The following is a 6016-nucleotide window of genomic DNA, read 5'->3' as shown; positions in this document are numbered from 1 at the left end:
GCCGGCATGAAGGCTGCAATGGCACTAGGGGTAAAGCGCCTCACCATCAGGGGTGACTCGCAGCTCCTCGTCAACTTCTCCAACAAGATATACGAGCCAAGGGACGAACACATGGAAGCATACCTCGTGGAGGTGAGCAAGATGGAGAAACAATTCCAAGGCCTGGAGTTGCAGCACGTGCCCCGTGGCACCAACAAGGAAGCTGACGACATTGCCAGAAGAGCATCCAAGCAACAGCCCCAGGAGCCTGGCGTCTTCGAGGAGCGGATCTTCAAGCCATCAGCAACGCCACCACTTTCAAGAACAGCTCAGCCTCGGGAGGAACTCCCGTAGCCGCCTGCCACAGGAGCCCCGGCCTATGGCCCGACCTCGGGAGCGCGCCTACTCCTGGCGCTCGAGCCTCAGGAGGGATCCTGGACCAAGGAATTCAAGGAATACCTGATGCAAGGGACGTTACCGGAGAAGGAGGAGGACGCGGAGCGCGTGGCCCGTCAGGCCACAGCATACTGCATCTGGGACAGTGAGTTATACAGGAAGCATCCAAATGACGTTTCACTGCGTTGTATCTCTAGGGAGCAGGGGAAAGAGCTGATAGCCGACATACACGATGGGGACTGCATGCACCATTCGTCATCGCGAACCCTCGCCGACAAGGCATTCCGCAGCGGGTTCTACTGGCCTACGACACTTAATGACGCAGCTGAGCTGGTGAAGTCCGGCGAGGCCTGCCAATTCCACGCCAAGCAGATCCATTAGCCAGCCCAGGGCCTCCAGACCATTCCACTCTCATGGTCGTTTGCAGTGTGGGGGCTAGACATCCTGGGCCCATTCCCTCGGGCGCTTGGGGGCTATCGATACCTCTACATCGCCATCGACAAGTTCACTAAGTGGGCGGAGGTTGAAGCAGTCCGCACCATCCCAGCTGGCTCTACAGTCAAGTTCATCAAGGGCCTCGTGAGCCGTTTTGGGGTCCCCAACCGCATCATCACCGATAATGGCTCGCAGTTCACTAGTAATCTCTTCAAGTCATATTGTGCTAACCTTGGAACACAGATCTGCTAAACTTCGGTAGCACACCCCAGGAGCAATGGACAGGCCGAACGTGCCAGCGCGGAGGTCCTGAGGGGCCTCAAGACCAGGACCTTCAAGAAGAAGCTCGAGGCCTGCGGCAGGGGCTGGCACGATGAGCTCCAGTCCATGCTGTGGTCCAACCGCACCACCGACACCAAGCCGATAGGCGAGACCCCATTGTTCCTCGTCTACGGAGTGGAAGTAGTCCTCCCTCACAAGGTCAGGCATCGCTCCGCACGGGTCCTGACGTTTGATGAAATGCAGCAGGACACCAGGCGGGGGATGGACCTCGTGCTGGGGGAGGAACGTCGCCGCGAAGCAGCACTACGGGTGGCAAGATACCAGCAGGCGCTGTGGCGGTACCACTGTCGTAGCGTCCGCTCCAGGACACTCGAGGTGGGTGACCTCGTCCTAAGGCGGGTCCTCTCCAGGGAAGGGTTGCATAAGCTCTCACCCATGTGGGAGGGCCCATTCGAGGTTGTCCATGTCTCTAGGCCTGGCGCCGTGCGCCTGGAAACACAGGATGGGGTACCCATCTAGAACGCCTGGAACATTCACCACCTCCGGAAGTTCTACCCCTGAAGAAAGGCGCAGCGCCTATGAAGAAGGCCCGACGCCTGTGAAGAAAGGCCCAACGCCTGTGAAGAAGGCCCAGCGCCTGTGAAGATCGCCGCCCGTGACACTCTCACGTAATAACGAGTGGGGCTGTACACGCCCCAGAGTCTCAGGAGTGCCGCCCTCGGGCCTCGGGGGCTCCCTCCCACATCTTAGTGGCAGCACTTAGCTCCGCGCTAGTGAGAAGACGTCAAAGACTAGACTAGGTGCCGGACGCGGCTTTTCATTTGCTTTCCGAAGTTGGCTTGCCCCTCTTTAATTGAAATTTTCTTTCTGGTGTCTCTTGCTGGTCTTTCCCTTTTGCTTTCTGCCTTTGTTTCTGCCTTCATTTCCTTGGTCGGTCTGTGCTCTCTCTCTCTCGCGCGCGTTCCTCGCGAGGGGGCTGAACAGGTACCTTCATGAGCTTCCTTCTTCTGTTTTTCGTGAGGTACCCTCGTTCGAGCCCACAAGCTGGCACACCTCTCTCTCTCTCTCAATCCATGCCCCTCGGGTGCCGTGATACGAAGCGCTGGGTCAAGGCCGGCAGCGCCCGCGACCAAGGCTCGGGAGAACGATACACCTCTTGATGAATTTTTCACAGTTCCTAAGCGCCTATCAGGTCAAGGAAGCTTCGACAGGCACCGGGAAGCAAGCAAGTGCCTTGTGAGGAGGAGGCTAGTATGAACAAGTCAAGCTAAGTTATCCCTATGCAAAATGACGAAGTTGCGACACAGCACAGGAGCAACACACACAGCATAGTAATTGAGATCATAGTTCGGAACACGCCTCTGGGGCCCATTCTAGTTTCTTTTTGATGCAGCAAATAAAGGAAGAACAAAATAAAAGCGGTGTCTGCCCCTACAGCGGTTCACAGGGGTAGGCTCCCGACGCCGTCCTAAGCTAAGTCGGACCCCTCCTCGCGCTTCACGGAGGCGCGACGACGAGACGACCCACTGCCACACTCAAAGCGGGCGCGACGGCTGGTCATAACCGCCGCTACTAGGGCTGTCGCTGGAGGAAGAGCCACCATAGCTGGACGAGACGTGCTCGGCCCCAAGGGCAGGTTCGCCCTCGTCCTCTTCGCGACCATCGCTAAGCCTGAGCACCTCCTCGCCGTCGTTGACCTCGGGGCAGCACCCGGCTCGGCGACCATCTTCCCCAAACACCCTCACGTAGAGGGTCACGTCACCGTCATACTTGAAGTGGGGGGGGGGGTGCAACGCCTGCCCAGGCTGCGCGTGCGGGCAACCGTCTGCCAGCCGCAGGCAAGGGCTATGTTGCCCGCAACGGAGACCTCAACTGCAACCCAGGAAGCCCTGCTGCAACAGCCGTCTGCCTGCAGCTAGAGCCCGCCTGGACCAGAGGCTGGCAGCTCATCGGCGAAGAAACGCGGGAGGTAAAGCCAGTTGCCGGTCGGGTTCTCCGACCAGATGACGAACTCCGGCAGCATCTCCGCCAAGTGGAAGCGCGGGCGGGGAGGCCGCGCGACCACGGCACGTCTCCCTTCATCGACAGGACCACCGCAGCTGGATCGGCCCCTGCCACGCGAAGCTGCACCGCCATGGCTGCGCGGGGCCGCGGCGGTGCTCGCGGAGTGCTTGCGGGGACGGCCGCATCCACGCTTGGGCGCCGGAGAGCCGGGCCCCTCACGAGGGCCTTCCCTTTCTCTATGGCGGAGAACATTTTCGGTGGCGCCATTGGTGTTGCAACTCGCGATGGAGCAAAGAGCAAGAAGCAAGCGGAACAGGAAGAGATGGGCGACGGGGGCTCCGCCCCCCATTTATAGCCAAGGGGAGGACAACCGCCGGCCCCCATGATCTAAGGTAATAATGATGGTTTTTCCTTGCATGCAGTAGGGACTTGTCAAGTCGGGCAGTTGCCGAGGCAGCGTGGGGAAGCTGAGACGCCCACGTCCAATCAACCGCCACGCATTGAACAAGGCCGCAGGCTATTGGGGCCCGCGACACTCCGCACTTGGCCTTTGGCTTCGCCTCGAAGCCAAGCCCGAGCGCGCCTTGGGCCAGGGGCTACTGTCAGCGTTCTGGGCCCAGACTTGCCTGCCTGCGGCCCACGGCGTGGCTCTGCGAGCGGGCCCGTACGACCCATCTTCACCAGCAAGGACTCAAGACCCTCGCGAGGGGTCAAGCCTCGCAAGGCGAGCGACACATGACATCCTCAGGAGCGGCCTCACCAGGCTAGCTCGCAAGGGGTGGAGAGTTCAAGGCCAGGCGAACCTCGCGAGGTTCTAGTGACATGAGCCATGACGACCAAGGCCAGGAGGGCGCTAGGCGGGTGCCAGCGCGCATAGTGTCCTTGTTTCCCCTTCGGTGCTAAGGAAGCAGGCGCATGCGCGGTGTACCGTGGCGTCAAGCAAAGGTTTTTGTATCAGTGCAACAAGATCAGGATCAGAAGGACGGCAAGACGGAGGTCACCGTGGAGCCCAAGACGGCGTCACCACCAGAGCCTTTGGCATGCGAAGACTGCTTTTGTCAGGATAAGTTGTACTAGTTGTCCCCTTTCAAATTGGCCGTTGTTGGCTCCCTTCCCGCTCAATATTTGGGAAGAGGACCAGGGCCTCTATAAATAGGACTAGCCACCACCGTAGCTGGAGAGGATGGATCGATCGGTCTGACCAAGAGAGACCAGAACAACCACAAGTTCACCGAGCACAAGAACACCTCTCCTTAGGAGGTTGTTCGTCCCCTTGTACTATTCACCCTCAGCCCAAGAGGCAATCCACCACACCACACTGGAGTAGGGTATTACACCACAACGATGGCCCGAACCAGTATAAATCTTGTGTCCTTTGTGTTGCGAGTTTGTCGAGTTAGTTCGTAATATCTTAGCTGAGTTAGGACGTGGATCGGTAGGGGGGAGATCTTTGTGCGCACCCCAGTTTTCGAACATTGAGTGTTTTGCCGGAACCCGTGATCCGACACAAACGAAACTAACACTTTGGTTCCCACAACAATCATCTCCATGATCTGACAAACATCATCACTCAACCCATGCCAAGCATATAAATTTATTGTGCAAGATTACTTGTTAATGTTGATCCATGGTGTGACTTACTCACGAGTTATGTCCGTAACCAAGGACACGGCTATTGATAGATTAATTAACACACTGTAGAGGTTAGCACATTGTACCCACATCAGAGAACCCATGGCCTCGTCTTCCCATTCGGGTGGACCAATGTCGTTCCGACAGAACCCTCCCATTGCCATGACACTCCCCCGGCCACTTCGACTAACTCCCCACTGGGCTAAGTCATGGGTGGCCCCGTGCCTACCAAAGGCATCAATGGCCACCGTCGTGGCAAAACATAAACGGCCCATAATGGGGACAATGTACCATAACAACAAATGAGAACACAAGGTTATGTCTGCTTACCGGGCCAGGGTACCGCACGCCCATAACCTTCCCTCGTTGGAGGTACCGACCAGAGGCATGACAATGGACCGAATAAAGGCCTTCCCATAAAGGCAAATGTGGTTGCATTGGGAAAAACTTGACTTAGTGGCACCATGACTCGATCAACGTTATGTTCAAGTTGAATTAACCTCAATTTTTTATTTTTAATAAAATAACTTGAGTCACAATATGCCATGAACATGCAACCATCCGACATGCATCACATAAACACTTAGAGTAAACGGATCAACATCATCAAGTTTTCTACTTGCACTAGTCATCACCAAACTCTACTGATTCTACTTCACTGGTTTGTAACACTCATCATTTTTAGTTATGACACCAATTTATTAAAATCAATTCCTCGTAAATGAAAGTAATACTGATGCTAGTCATATCATAACCATATCACATAATCATTCAAACACTTCATAAACTAAACATTTCTACATTAACAAAGTAACTAGCATAAGCAATATTCATTTAAATAATTAAATGCATGAAATAACTCATATTCAAGTTAGAAAATCATAAATATTGAAATGACACCATGCAAATGTTGGTGTGGCTTGCCTTAGTGCAGAGGAGGTTCACACTCCTCCCAGATATCTTCAAGACAAGCTTCTTCCTCTAAAAATATTTAAAACCACAAAAAGAAAATATCAAAAACACTTCTAAAAATCACCAGAAATTCTAGGCAGTAGGGAAAATCTAAATTTTGGTGTGCTGCTAGAACTTTTTAAAACAAATGCAAAAAGAATCAATTCATTTGGACTTATGGTTTAAAAGTTATGGCTGGTCAAAGTTTCTGGTCAAGATTTGAATTAAATTCAAATAAAAAGAAAATCCAGGGGGTGATGTCGAAGGCGTATTTCAGCAGGGAGCCACCACTTATACCGCTTCGGGTGCGGCTGAGAGGCTGATAGTGGGACCCCAC

The sequence above is a fragment of the Triticum dicoccoides genome, chromosome 5A, assembly GCF_002162155.2.
Source record: "Triticum dicoccoides isolate Atlit2015 ecotype Zavitan chromosome 5A, WEW_v2.0, whole genome shotgun sequence".
In the NCBI taxonomy this organism is placed as follows: domain Eukaryota; kingdom Viridiplantae; phylum Streptophyta; class Magnoliopsida; order Poales; family Poaceae; genus Triticum; species Triticum dicoccoides.
The sequence above is the reverse complement of the archived record's forward strand: the minus strand, read 5'-3'. Positions refer to the sequence as shown.